This window comes from Emydura macquarii, unplaced genomic scaffold, assembly GCF_026122565.2.
Source record: "Emydura macquarii macquarii isolate MOO-44397 ecotype Brisbane River unplaced genomic scaffold, CSIRO-AGI_Emac_v2 contig_2676, whole genome shotgun sequence".
In the NCBI taxonomy this organism is placed as follows: Eukaryota; Metazoa; Chordata; order Testudines; family Chelidae; genus Emydura; species Emydura macquarii.
Window position 1 is genome coordinate 8,842,134 of NW_027132813.1, and position 15,662 is coordinate 8,857,795.

Consider the following 15,662-nt stretch of genomic DNA (forward strand, 5'->3'; position numbering starts at 1 on the left):
GCTAAAACATTATAACCATTAAAACACAAATTGCCAGCATCACAGGTCAAAATATACAAAGTATCCTTTAAATCAAACCCTAATAAATTCTCAAGCAGCATTTTCTCATTTTACCTATCCATAAATTTATTTTATCATCGACTGACAGAAATTTGTGTGTGTGTGTGTGTGTGTGTGTGTGTGTGTGTGAGAGAGAGAGAGAGAGAGAGAGAGAGAGAGAGAGATATGAAATTGACATTACTGATAAATATCTAATCCTTCCAAGCCTAAAAATAAATTCAGCAGGATATAAGAAACCATTTAGGAGAGATCCTGAAAGGGAAGGTATTCCACTAATACCTATAATTTCTTCCCAGGAATTCTAGTTTGACAGGAACTCTACTCAAATTCTGATGGCAAAAAGTGCTAACTATAATTTTTCTGTGTCTACATTAGTGTGAAAATAAGTATTTCAAGTATTGCTTTTAAAAAAATGCACAGTAGTATTTAGTCTGTCTTTAATTCTTCCACATCCTCAATCACTGTGCAAGTTTTACTTATCCTTGACAGAGGCCTTTCATTTTCCTAGAACCATAAAAATAAAAAATGGAAAAGGCCTAGGATGAGGTCATCTAGTTCATTCCCCTGCCAATGAAAGATTTTTCACCAGATTCTGTTTACCCTTGGTTTCCTGAAGTTATTCATTGTAACCATCAGCTTTTTGTTACAGGAAAACTGGATGGGGATTCCTTTTGGTGTCTGTAATAGCACTTCAGTTGGCTAGAGCACTAGATCAGCCTAGTTTTGTCTCATTTCTGATGTGAGGCCTTGTATTGAATGTATTATGGTGCATAAAAAGAATGATTGGCAAGGAGGATTTGGCAGGTATGTTGTTTGTATTGCCCTTGCATATTTAACATAGTGTCAATCTACTCTAAATGTCTACCTAGAGATAATGATAACATGTTCTACTCTCTAAGCTGATCAGTTTCCACTAGTTCATGTGGATAATTGTAAAACCAGATGCATCTCTTACTAATGGGTATTCCTCATGTAACAATTAATATGATAGAATTTAAATGAATCACAAGGCTTTTCCACATTGAAAAGACTGTACACAAATTATGTGCATTTTAAATCAATTTTAATTTTTGTATTTTTTTAACTAAATTTTGGTGCAGCATTGTCTTGTGGAAAGTGTGTCTGGTGTAACTTGAAGCCAGCTGATACAGACATCTGTCCTAGGTAATGAACTGTGAAATTGGATTGGAGCTCTACAGGCTGATTATACTTTGTGGCTAATAGACACTTATTCGCCCCTCCCATTTTAAAAAATCATCCTGGAGATGCAAATAGACTTGATATTTGTATGGCTTTGTTTGCTACTTGTTTCATACTATGTGCTTCTTTGAAAAACTGTTAATATCACATTTCTAGTAGTACTAATTGCTGCTATGATTGTTGGGGTGCTGGTTTTAACATAGTTTACAATTCAGGTCACTTAGTACGGTGAGTATTCTGTTGAATGAACTAGCAGTCATGAGGAAAACAAGAAATTAGCCAGCTAATGAAGAACCAATTAGGGGGCCTGATTCTCCTCTGTGATTAACTGGTTTTGTTCTGGTGGAGCTATGTTGATATTAGTGGTGCTACACCTATGTAAAACTGGTGTAACAGTGGAGTATCAGGTACAGGGTTGATTTGTGTGTATGTGTGTGTATGTGTTTAAATTTGGTTGGTTGTTTATCCTTCTGCCTCTGTTCCTTTTCTCCTTAGATTGGACGTTCTTTAAGGCAACGGCTGTCTTCTTTCTGTGAACAGCATGAACATTTGTATTGCAGTAGCACCCACAATACCCTAAAGTTGGTATATGAGGGAAATATTTAATCATAGGTGCATCTTCTTATTTCCATGGATTTTAGGTCATATTCATGCTTTTATTTATAGTTTCAATTAACACAATCCTCAGAAAAGAAGTCAGCATTTAAGGAATGTAATGCAGTAGAAGCAGAATAAAAATGTTTATTGTGAATGTTCACGATGTAAACAATCACTAATTCACTCTAGAAAATACTGTTGGAAACCTGGGAAGGAAAAGTGATGTCAAGTGCCAAATCCTGCTTGAATTACATACTGGAGTAGTCCCACTAATTTTTTTGGGACTACGCAAGTGAATATATTGAGCAGGATTTTACCCCTAAGAGTAAAGCATATTGTAGACGTTGATATTGTTTTGACAACAAATGTATCCTTTGTCTTTGTGATTTTATCATGCAGTCATGGAATTAGCCTACACACAATAGGTTTATATTCTACCAAATTCTAGATTGTTCTATAGTATATTTTCAGTACAAGTATGTTTTTTCCAGTCTCATTGTAAAAGAAGTGATGGGGCTTCCACTACTATCCTTAAGAGACTGTTCTACACCTAAATACATCTCGGTGTCAGGAATTTTTTTTCTTACATATGTGATAATATGAGGGCTATGTCTTTACAGCTTATGAATTCTGGTTGCTGTTGTGAAAATGTTGCTATGAAAATGGCTGGATCATGAATGCCCACTTGTATGTGTATCCACCCTGCACAGACAGGGTTGTTAATGTCTTCCCTAACCCAGGGGCAATGGGGAATACTTAATGATAAAAATGGCGCATTGAATGGGCAATACTTGTGCTAAAGAAGTTTGCTCAAACTGGGAAAAGATATGTGTTCATCTATTTCAAGGGAGGGGGGAAAAGGAGAGCAGTGGAAAGTTATCTAACCCAGAACAAAGGAGCAAATGGATTGACACACAAAACTCTCAGAAAATCACACCGGAACAGGAAATGTTGGATAGGAGGGAGGAAAGGCATGGATGGGACAATGAGAAGGGAAGATGACCCCATGAGGAGAAGGAATTCATTATGTAAAGCCTGGATGAAGCAAGGGCCCTGCCTAGCTTCTTGAACACAGAAAGAGTGGAAAAGAGTGGATTTAAGTGACGGGTAGTCTGAAAGCTCAGCACTGAGCCCAGGGACTAGGCAACTGGACGGTAGGTTTCAGTAATTGGGTCCTTTTACAGCAATCTGATGGGCAACTGTCAGGGAATGCCTGATCGGATCTATGACAACATATATCTGAAATCTTCTCTTTTTAAATTGCTATTATAAATCCTGCTACTCCTAGTTATATGCCAGTAGTCCATGTTACAGTAACACAAGAGCAGTATAGAGAGTCTGTCACTTCCCTGCTACATGCTGTGAAGCCTTTGCATAATTTATCTGAGGTTAGTTCTGCTTTGAGCAGGGGGTTGGACTAGATGACCTCCTGAGGTCCCTTCCAACTCTAATAATCTATGATTCTATGATATGCAGCCCAAGGCTTGCTTTCACCACTAAGAAGAGGTGTGGTTTTACATCAGGGAAATAATGTGCATGAGCTATACTGTGGTAAAAGCATAGGGTACACAAGGCTCTTTAGTTTTATTGTGAGGTTAACTATGGGCAGGGCTATAGTGTTGTCCTTGTTTAATTTACCTCACAGTAAAGCTAAAGTGATTTGTCTCCATTGTGTCTTTACAGCGAGAAAGCTCATATGCATTACTTAAACCACAGTAAAAGCACACCTTTTTAAACTTTTTTTAGGCCCAAAATTGCATTGACTATTGTTTTTTTTTCTCCAACCACTTCTGATTTGAAATGTCATTTTTGATGGACTTCATCTCTTTCAACATTGCTGCTTCACTGCACCCTCCCATTTAGTATATGAGTTGAGGAATATTTTCACCTCATAAGTGTTTTATTTTTTCAGAGTCAATCTCATTTTGTTGTTTTCTGTCATTTGTGTTACTCCCCTGTCCTCTGTTTGAAATTTTTTCCAATTTAGTATACTCTGTGATCTTCATTTCTGTTGAGGTAAGGGCTTGTCTATGTGAACACTTAGTCCGTGGCAAGCTGGGATATGAATCTACCCCTTACTAGCCTGCTGTGCACTAACTGTCCATGTGTACCCTGCTGATGCACATTAACAGTTATTTAATGCACTTTGATTTAGTCCTCTTTGCAGCAGAACTAGATCAAAGTGCATCAATGAACTGTTATTGCACATCATGGTCCACAACACAGTTGGTCCATGGCAGGCTAGTGTGGAGTAGATTCAGACCCCAGCTTGCCACAAACTAAATATTCATGTGGAGAAGGCCTTAGATAAGACCTGTCCTAATCCCAGTTCATGTGGTACCTGCTGTTCACTTCAACTCAGCTGTAAGCAGTTCTCCCTCCTACTCTGCACTGAGGATGTCCTATGGATACAGTGTATATTTCTACTGTAAATTCCTCAGTTAAAAATTTCACTATTCCTAGCTGACGTTCTTAATGTGCAGAATATACACTAGAGATCAGAGAGATCAGTGCGGATCACAGAGAACTTTGCCCTGTATATCTACATTTTAAAAATAGGCTTTATCTCCACAAGCATTTTTCTTAAAATTTCTTACTGTTGTATTATTATTACTGGTGCAGCTTCATTTGTGTAACAACAGTTGGAGCTCAGAGCAGGTTTAGATGACAAGGTGATTAAAATGCTAGAGACGCAGTGTACACCAGCACTCCTGTCATTGCTATGACTGGTGGACCTGCACTGGTGCCAGTGCAACAGTGGGATATCTCAATAAAAATGCTAATATACAGACAGCCATCATTTATACATACTCCTTATCTGAATCTGCTGTCAATACTTATGTGTGATACAATTTTTGTTTTAAAAGTGCGTAGAATGAATCCACAGGACATCCTTGAGTTACAAATTACATAATTAGAACAGTCATACCTCAGTCTGTTAGATGAGGTAAGTACTGTATTTAGAATAAACAAAATTTCTTAATGTTTTGTTATATCTCATGACTTGTATTGTTACATAACACCCTTGCATTGTTTGACTTGTAACCATTGTTTCCTCAGTAGTTAGTTGTCTAATGCATTTTGATGAACACACACAACTGAGTCTCCTAAAACAATACTTTTGAATTGTAAAATATTTATAACCTATGCTATCATTGGAACATAATATTGTTTCTTCAGGCAATGCCTGTTGTCAAATGAGTAAGTTCCTTCTGGTTTCCTCCTGGTTTGTCATAGGAAGTCACATTTAATTGATTATGTGACTGTGTGGTAAATGAGACAACCTCAGGAAATCCTGTGGCTAAAAGATTGGATATGTGCCTTTTTATTTTTATTATAAAAAACACAGTGATTGAAAAATATTGCATTTGATTTAGGACTGCAGTATATTCTGGTTTTTTTTTTTAAATAAGTACTAATATCAATAAAGCACATGTTGAATGGATTAAGAGCTGAATGGATTAACAGACTGATCTCAAAAAGTAGTTGCCAGTGGGAAATCATCATAGAATGGGGGGGAAGGGGAGGTTGCTGGGATCAGTACTAGATTTGATGCCGTTCAGCATTCTCATTAATCATTTGGAAGTAAGTATAAAGTCACTGCTGTTTAAAATCTGTGGATGACCCAATGATTGACAGAATGGTAACTAATGAGAAGGACAGAGCAGTCAGTCAGAGCGATCTGGATCAGTTTTTTATGCTGGGACCATTCAGAAAAAAGGCATTTTAATATAGCCAAATGCAAAGCTTTACATCTAGGAACAAGGAATGCAGGCCATGCCTAGAGAATGTAGAACTTGTAGTACTGTAGTGACCTGGGCCTTTAGTGTTGGGGCAGGGTCTGTGGCCTCAACTCAGTAGGAAACTGGGGTCATACATACTAAATTGTCTGAATGTTCTGCAATATTTTGCACATTGAAATAATGTCAAAGAAATTAACTAGTATACTTGGGAAACATAAAATGGAACTAAGTCTCACAAGAGGGGAAAAAACTCAGTCCATTCATTGTCTCAGCTTCTGTAGTTTGATTCAATGGTTTTTCTTGCTTAGCCTTAAGGAAAATCCTGGCTTCCTCAGGTGACTGAAGGAATTATCTGCAAGAATCCAAATATGGTCTTGATGCATACAGAACTACCACAGTGACATCTAATAGATGGCTAATTTTCTTGACTTCTGCAAAAGTCTTTCTGCAGTTTAGCAATGAGAGAATGTCATCTAAGTATATCCCAGTATGGGACCCTTCATATTCACGTTTGTTAGTCTGATTGCTCTTAAACATTTATATATTTGACTACTGTTCGTGCACACGTAATCAGAATTGTTCTAGAGTCAGAATTGGAAGTAGACCTTTTACTTGAAAGACACTCCAACTAGTTTAACTGTTGCTAAAATATATGGGCTAATAAATCACTTAGTCATGTTTCATACTTTACAACACAAACATTTACAGTGTTCTCAGGAACACTGGCCAGTCAAAAGTTAATGGATCCCATTTTATTATCTTGCATGTCCTTGTTTGTAAAGTTTTTGCCATGAAATTAGTAAAGACTACATCTTGCCCCGAAACCTTACTTTCAAGCTATGTAACACAAGTTTCCATTTCTAGTAATTTAAATATTTTCCACTTTGCTTTAATAATATTAAGAGAGTCCATTTCTCATACAATCGTTTATGCCTTTTGTTAAACTCTGATGCTTGCAGTTTTCAGATCCTGCAATTCTGTTTCCTTTCCTACTGCTTGAGTGGACAGTGCCACCATTTTTGGGCTTCAGTCCCTGTTGTCTAAAGAAGTCTTCTGTATCAACTGAAGGCTTTTGTGTTCGTATGTTTGTTTTTATTGTCAGGTACTTCAGTGCAAGTTCTATTAAAAAGCCATTTTGCTAAGATAAACCAAGGAAGAGATGTGGACTGGCAGAGTTCAACCGAATGTATCTGCCCGTTTCCTGCACATGCCTGTGCTCATGCATTATGTGGAGTTTGTTTTTTAAACAAGGCATATTTTTTAATGAAGGATAAACTAGTTTTTAGTATGTGGTTCCCAGCATTGTAATGTGCATGTATTTTTTTACTCTTCCTTGATTGCTGTTATTAAAGGAAATTATTGTGATGATTAGAAATAGGCAAAAGAAAATATGCTGCTGGCTCAGGAAAAGTGTCAGTAAAATAAAGGCTAACAAGTGATACTACTGTTCTTGTCTTAGACTTTTTATACTAAATGAAAGATTTCTTCCATTTTAACCTTTCCAGAATAAAATTCTCTGGCAGCCAATGAGACCGACACACAGTGAAGGGTATCTTAAATTCTTCTTTCCTACTAATAAAGTGCATAGTAAAAAATACCATAGAATGATGTACACACAACCTGAAAAAAAATGCTGTAGCAATATGTAAGGGCAGAATAATGTATTTATCCAAATTTCAAACAAAATAATATTCCTTTAAGTGTAATACTAACACTACTTGCAATCTGCATTAAAGTAAGAATTCATGTTTTAAGAAATTATTTTTGTGTCCAGGCATTGCAGGTTTTAAAATGAAATTAATAAAATTAGAAATAATGTAGATTAATTGAAGAGGCTGCTAATATTTAAACATTCTATGAGATGGCTTAAGGAAAGTGTTATCAGTGTTTCAAAATAACTGCAAGTAGGAAAAAAAACGTTAATTCTGGTTTTGGTTTTGTTGGTTTTTTTTTACAGATGGCCAGAAAATGAATTAATGTTTTAAAAACAATGTTGTATTTAAGATGTGATTTTGCAGAAGACTGTTTATCAATTAGTAATAAGTAAGAATTAATAAAACCTCAAACCCTAAAGTTACTATTGTTTGTTACCATCATCATGAGTAAACTGTGGAAAGGAGCATCCTATTTGATAAGTGTTGAGAGCAGGTTTGTGATTAGCAATTATCTAACTTAGTGTATCTTGTTGGGCAAGTCAGATTGTTTGGCTTTGAGAAGTCTTTGAACTTGATCTGGCTTCATGACAGAAGCTTTGTCATAACAACATACTTTATTAGATTTCTTTTATGCTATGTTGGCTGTAAAATAAAGAGTAATGGGGGGAAGGACAGTTGACAAAATGAAGAATTTTAATCATGTGATTATATCTGGGACAAGATAGGCATAACAGTCCCTATCCTGCAAGGTGTTGTGCCATCATGTCATTTTGAAGACCTTGTAGAATCAGGCCCATTGTGTGTTAATGCTTTAGAGAAGTTATAAGGCAATCAGAATTCACTCATGACATTTATTGTGAGGGAAGGATCAGACTTAATAGTTTATGGGGTACAAAGGGAGCTTCTGCAGCTGCAAATTCCATGGGTCTGTATCTGAAGGGTTGCACCTTTTCTTTAAGATCACCACATGGAAGCCATCAGCAGACACCCAGGATGTTTCTTGTCTTCATCTCCTCAATGCTTTTACTTAGCCATCAGTAATTGCTGCACCTCCGAAGGAGATGATTTTGACAATAAAGGTGTATCTTTCAAACACTGTGAAGAATGAGCACAACCTCCTACTTCATAAATTGAAGTCCACCCAGAGACATGGACTATTTTGTGCTCTTACCCGAGTTCCTTGGAAGCAGGTGAGGTTCGTTTAGTGCCAGAACTAAACGGAGTATAGATACTGGAGCTAAGAGAGATTTTTTTTCTTTTCTCTTCTGCTTACATCTCCTGCTCCACACTGGCATAGTGTAGGACCACAAAGTAGTTAGCCTTGATCAAAGCAAGTCTAATCCAAATAGTGGGCAGTGTATGCGGAAAATAGACATATTACAGGTGTGCTAATGGGACCATATAGAATCATAGAAATATAGGACTGGAAGGGAGGGGCTTTGAGAGGTCAGCTATCCAGTCACCTGCACTGAAGGACTAAGTATTACCTAGACCGTCCCTGATGGGTATTGGTTTAATCTGTTCTTAAAAACCTTCAACCATGGAGATTCCACAGTTTCACTAGGTAATTTGTTCCAGTGCTTAGGAAAAACTTCATAACTGTAAGGGTAGTTAATACCTAACCTAAATCTCTGTTGCTGCAATTTAAGCACATTACTTCTTGTTCTGTTCTCAGTGGATAAGGAAAACAATTTATCACCTCATCTTTATAATAACCTTTTACATATTTGAAGATTGTTATCATGCCCCCCGTCAATCTTCTCCAGACTAAAAAAACCCATTTTTTTTCAATCATTCCTCATAGGTTATGTCTTCTAGACCTTTAATCATTTTTGTTGCTTTCATCTGGACTTTCTGCAATTTGTTCACATCTTTCCCAGTGTGGTGCCCAGAACTGGACGCAGTATTCCTCCTTTCTCATGTCTTGCTTACAGCACTCTTGCTAATACATCCCAGAATGATGTTCACTTTTTTTTTCAACAGTGTTACATTGTTGACCCATGTTTAGTCTGTGATCCAGTATAACCCCTAAGTCCTTTTCTGCAGTACTTCTTCATATTAAGTCATTTCCAACTTTGTATTTGTGCAGTTGATTATTCCTTCTTAAGTGTAGTACTTTGCATTTGTCCTTCTTGAATTTCATCCTATTTATTTCAGACCATTTCTCCAGTTTGTCAAGATCATTTTGAATTCTAATCTTGTCTTCCAAAATGCATGCAACCCCTTGCAGCTTGGTATCATCTGCAAACTTTATAAATGTACTCTTTATGCCATTATACAAATCATTTATGGAAATATTGATAAGAACTGGACCCAGGACAGATCCCTACGGAACTCCACTCATTATGACCTTCTGTCTTGACTGTGAAACATTGATAACTATATTTTGAGTACATTTTGCTAGCCAGTTGTTTATAGTGGGTTTGTATAGGCTATATTTCTCTAGTTTGCTTATGAGAAGATCATAAAAAGCCTTACTAAGTTGAGATATATCACATCTGCTGCTTACCCCGATCCATAAAGCTTGTTACCTTGTCAAAGAAGGATATTAGGTTGGTTTGACATCATTTGTTTGTGACAAATCCATGTTGACTGTTATTTAAAAATATCACCTTATTTTCTAGGTGCTTACAAATCAATTCTTTAATTATTTATTCCGTTATCTTTCTGGGTACCAGAGTTAAACTGACTGGTCTATAATTTCCAGGATTATCTGTACTCCTCTTTTTATAGATAGGTATTTTATTTACCCTTTTCCAGTCCTCTGGGATCTCTCCCATCCTTCACAAGTTCTCAAAGATAAATGCTAATGGCTCAGAGATCTCTTTATCCAGTTCCTTAAGTATTGTAGGATATGTTTCACCAGGTCCTGCCGACTTGAAGACATCTAACTTGTCTAAGTAATTCTTAAGTTTTTCTTTCCCAATCTCAGATTCTATCCCATTTACACTAAGGTTCACTATGTTAATTGTCTGATCACAACTAATCTTTTTTGTGAGAACTGAAACAAAATTTTTTTTTAACATTTTGGCCATTGCTACATTTTCTGTTCTTGTCTTTTCCTCCGTTTGAGTAATGTGTCTACTCTCTTCATGGTTGTTTTCTTGCTTCTAATGTATTTGTCAAATGTTTTCTTATTACCCTTTATGTCCCTAGCTAGTTTAATCTCATCTTGTTCCTCGGTCTTTCTAATTTTGTCCCTACAGCTGCTAGTATTCCACATTTCCCAATTTAGGCAAAACTTAAGGGTGACTACAGCCTAAAGAAGCATAAATTAGTTAAAGCACAATTTACATTTACTTGAACATTTTAAAAAAAAATGGGCCTCATCCTGACCTGGTATGTATTGGCATAACTCCACTGAAATAACTGAAACTGTGCCAATTTAGATTGGCTGGGGATCTGGCCCAGTAAATTGAAAACTATCTAAAACCTCCTTAAATTCAGTGCTTTTCCCCAATGATTTAAGAAAAGAATATGATATCTTTCATAGAATAAGGTCAGAAGAATCTATGGATGTACAAAAATTGAAAGTATTTTTTTTAAAAACCCAAACCCCAAAATAATCCTTTTTGTTGTTGTTGTTTGTTTGTTGTTGCTACAGTTCATAAAATAATGCTGGAGCTTTTTTGGCCCTTTGAAGGTGGGAAAAGTTATATAAGCATTTATTATTTTGTTTTAAATTAATTTTCTCTTTGCCCATGTCCTCTTTTTATACTGAGGGGGACAGAGTACCACACCAAGCAGACATGGGTTACATAGTCCTTTTAGGAAGCTGAAATTTTGGATATCACAGTCATTTGTCCAGCTTTGGGTTGTCCTAAACAAAGGACTCTGAAATCAGTGTAGGATCTAGCAGTATTTAACATCGGATGGCTGGGGGAAGTCCTTATTCAAGCCCAAATGGTTTGTATTAGTATTGGATAAAGAAGTGGGGATATAGAAAACAGACAGCAACATAAATAACATATCTTGTATGCATAAATATGTTCTTCTTTTCCAGTTTGACTTCATGTGAATGTCCATTTTTAAGATTGTAGGAGGACATGTTCACTTGTTGTGGGAGGTGTTGTGCCCCTTCTTTCCTCCATTTCCTTCATCAAAAAAATGTTTTTTCAAAGCTGAGTTTTGTTGAATGTGTATGAACAAAGAAAAACCTCTCGGCTTTTAATTGTGGTTATAGGCCAAGCAAATGTCAGTAAATGGGGCACAACCCCAGGAGAAGAAACAGGAAATCCTACTTTGGAAAGATTATATTCCTATTTGTGGCATGGTTGTGCTTTGATGTGGAAGGTATGTCTCCCATGTATCTGAAAAATTGTAGGGTAGAGATGACTGGAGGGCAGGGAGAGTGAGCGGTACAGTTCTTGACTATACATGGGATGAGAATGCAGTTCTACTTTAAGAAGTATTCCTAATACAGAATTACAAACCAGTGCCAATATATTTTGCTAGTTAAGTGTCGTGGAGATTATATCCAAACATTCAGAAAACAAATGTTTTACTTCCATCTACTATGCAATTAGAATAACTGCATTAAGAGGAAAAAGCATAAACAAGCGATATCTGAAAATACAAAGATGAAATTTTATACAGAGTTGCATTTTAGGATTACTAGATTTTGGGATGTCAGTATAATTTAATGTTTAATCAGAAGGGTACAGCCGTATATTTTCTTTGCTTGCATGCTAATAAAACAGTTAAATATATCATTGATTTTGATATTTTTTGACCTTTAATGGTGGTCTTTGTCTCTGTAAGAGATCCAAGAAAACCTATTGTTCCTCTGCTCCTACCTTCAACCGTTAGGACATACATTTAATATGTTCTCCTTTATGCCAAGGAAGACAACCTTGCAATTAGATAACATGACATTCATGTAGTGAAAGATGAGAGAAAATCCTTTTCTGGTAATAAGCTTTGTGTAAGTGACTTTGCCCTTGGCTACACACACAAGTTGTAATGCTCTAATTGTATAGGTATAGTGAAAACAGTAAAAACCCTGTAGTGTGGATGTAGTTTTACTGGTATAAAAGTGTTTATACTGGGACAGTTTATTCCTGGATGGGAAGGGAAATAAGCTACTCCAGTGTAAGAACTTTTGTACCATCCTAGGGGTTATACCAATATAGTTATTTCAGTTAAAAAAAAATTACCTCCCTATCTGAAATAGCTATACTAGTACAAAAACTGTATGTAGACCAGAACTTTAATATTTATTTTTTCTCTAATTAATAGTTTTGTTTTTTTTAATTGATGTGCAAGTATGATGATTGGTAACTTACCTTTTGAAATTAGTTTGCTTTAAAGCTATACATGTGGACAAGTGGTCTCTTGTTTTTTGAAGAAACTGACCCTAGGAATCTTCCTTGTAGCTTTATCACGATGGGTAACAGAGTCTATTTATTAGTAGTGTAAAATGCAGCAAGTGCAGATACTGGAAATATATGCATACTTCTTTAATAAGAAAGCTGTTCACTTCTTGGGGAGAAAAAGGCCATACTAAACTGAAGGTCAACCTTCAGCTAATTTGCTACTCTCAACTGTGTCTTCAAAATATTTTTCTCTGGATACTGTTTTCTGTGTATGTCATTTTAATGAGTAGATTGAATAACAGAAGCCTCCTACAGAGGGATTACCATACAATAATATATGGTATTAGGAATCTGTTTCAAACAGACTAATTCCCTTCCCCTCACCCCATGAAATAATACGAAATTTGTGAGCTAGGTTCAAAAAACACACCTTAACTGCAGGACATACAGGTGTTTCTGTTGTAACAACTTTCTTTATTTCAGTGTTGATGAAAATGGTCGGTATATAAAAGTGTGAGTACTCATCAGGGATAGATAAAGTTGTATAACATATTAGTAATAATTGTGAAGTTACATAAATAGAGATTTACCAGATTTAGATGTTGTATTTTTTTACCATTTGGTTCTGTATTGAACATTTTAGAGCACAATTCCGCAAGGCCCTGAATGCCTCCAAGGAGAAGTTGAGTGCCCTCCACTCTGCATGGAGGGTGTTCAGCACCTGACAGGTTCATACCCTTAATTAAATGACTAAACATTAGACTAAGCAATTGAACAGACTGTATGAAAGAGAGTTCTTTTAGGGCCTGACCTAAAGCCCAGTGAAATCTATGGAAAGACTCCTCTTTCCTTGTGAGCTTTGGATCAGGCTTTAACTGAGCTGAGAGTACCAACTTGCACAGTAAGTCCTGGTCTTCCCTCTTTAGGCTTTTGATTCTGGTCCCAGTCTTCTTGCCCAGTAAGTCCTAGTTTCACCCCTCCAGTCTCCCCAGCTGAGTATTCTAGCCCAGTCAGTACCTGTTCTTCTTTGAGTACTTACTCATGTCCATTCCATGTTAGATGTGTGTGCACCACATGCACTATTGCCAGAGATTTTTCCCTAAGTGATATCCATTGGGTGGCTCTAGCGCCCTCTGGAGCCATGCACTTAAGTGCTGATATAAGGGGAGCCTGCGACCCCGCGTCCTCTCAGTTCCTTCTTACCACATGTGATAGTTGCTGGAACGACCCTCCTTGCTTTGGCAAGACTTCTTCCCCCTGGTTTTGGATTCTTTTTTCATTCATAGTGTTAATAGCTTAGCGCAGTGTTTCTCAATTAAATTTGGCCACGGAACCCTTTTGAACTCCATAAATAATTGCAGAACCCCCCAAACTCTTAACAGTCTTCAAATGTCGAAATAAGCAAAGGTCAGCATTTCTCACTTAAATTACACTTACACTGGATACCCTCCGCTGGAAAATCCGAGACATCTTCCCTTTGTTGCTCTCGGCGGCGCGGAGAACAGCTGCTCTCGGCGGCGCGGAGAACTCTCGGCGGCGCGGAGAACAGCTGCTCTCGGTGGCGTGGAGAACAGCTGCTCTCGGCGGCGCAGAGAACCCTAACAGTGTTCCCACGGAACACCAATTGAGAAACACTGGCTTAGCATATATGTTTTGCAAGTAGTGTTCGTGTATATTGTTAGTGTATATAGTTTCTGTCATTGAGGGACTTTTCGCCCCAGTGGTCGGGCATGCCCGGTCCTCAGGCTTCAAGCCTTGTGCCTTCTGTGGCAAACCTATGCCTGTGGGTGACCCACAGTCCAGTTGCTTGAATTGCTTGCGGGAAACTCACGTAAAGCAATCTGTTGGGACTTTAGAGCCCTCACTAAAGGACTGGGACATCAAGCAAAAGGCTATCTTCATAGAGACCACTCTCAGACCTGCTTCAGAGCCAAGTCATGCCAATTCTGCACCAAGTACTTCAACATTGATGCAAAGTGTTCCTCCAACAACTAGATCTTCCTGGCACCGTTCTCCTTCCCCAGCGCCGAGGAAGAAGCACAAAAGGCTGCGCACCAGCAGAGAGTATTTGTCAGTGCAGAAGAGAAACAAGTGGGGAGAAGGAGTGAGATATTCCAGTGGGCCCAGGCAGGCCTTTTGAAGGTATGCCTAAGGGCAGTGTATTAATCACCGTTTCAGATCTGCCCCCCCACCTTTTTATTTCTGGACCATCTGTTACTCTTCAGCCTGGCATGGGCATCCATAACATCAGATCACTGGGTCCTTAGTACAGTGGCAATTGGATATACCCTTCAGTGCCAGTTGGATATATCCACCCCTTCCTTCCCTCTTCCGCCCCTATCCCTCTTCAGGGACCCTTCTCATGAGCAACTCCTCATCCAGGAGATGCAATCCATCCTACATATGGGCGCAGTGGAGGAAGTTCCTCAAGACTTGAGAGGAAAGGGGTTTTATTTCCTGTATTTCCTAATCCCAAAGGCTAAAGAGGGACCCTGGCCCATGTTGGACCTGCATCACCTCAACAGATTTCTCAAGAAACTGAGGTCCTGCATGGTCTTCCTGGCTTCCATCATTCCCTCCCTGGACTCAGGAGACTGGTATGCCGTCCTAGACTTAAAGGACGCATACTTTCACATTTGTATCTTTCATGGCCACAGAAGATTTTTCAGATTTTTTTTTTATAGTAGGTCATCACCACTACCAATTCACCACCTTCACTTTCGGCCTATTGGCAGCTCTTTGGGTTTTCATGAAGTGTATGGCAGTTGTAGTAGCCTTCCTTAGGTGGCAAGACATACAAGTCTACCCATATCTCAATGACTGGCTGATCAAAGGCCGGTTGCAGGCTCAAATGCAGAACAGCATCAGCATAGTCCAAGCCACCTTCAGGGTGCTGGGCCTACTGATAAATGAGCAGAAGTCAACCCTTGTCCTGGTTCAGAGAACAGAATTTATTGGGACAGTGCTCAACTCAACCCAAGCTAGGGTCTTCGTGCTGGAGACCCGCTTCCAGACCATGTCAGATCCAGAATCCAGGGTTGTGGCTCACCCAGCCATAACAGCCCAGTCCGGGTGTACCTCAAGCTACTGGA

The 15,662-nt window shown here is 38.1% G+C and overlaps 1 protein-coding gene across 7 annotated transcripts in view; it reads left to right on the forward strand.

Moving 5' to 3' along the window:
* CDC42BPA (CDC42 binding protein kinase alpha) overlaps nt 1–15,662 on the forward strand; it is a 333,741-nt gene that overhangs the window by 38,136 nt on the left and 279,943 nt on the right. The gene's annotated exons all lie outside the window — the stretch shown is intronic.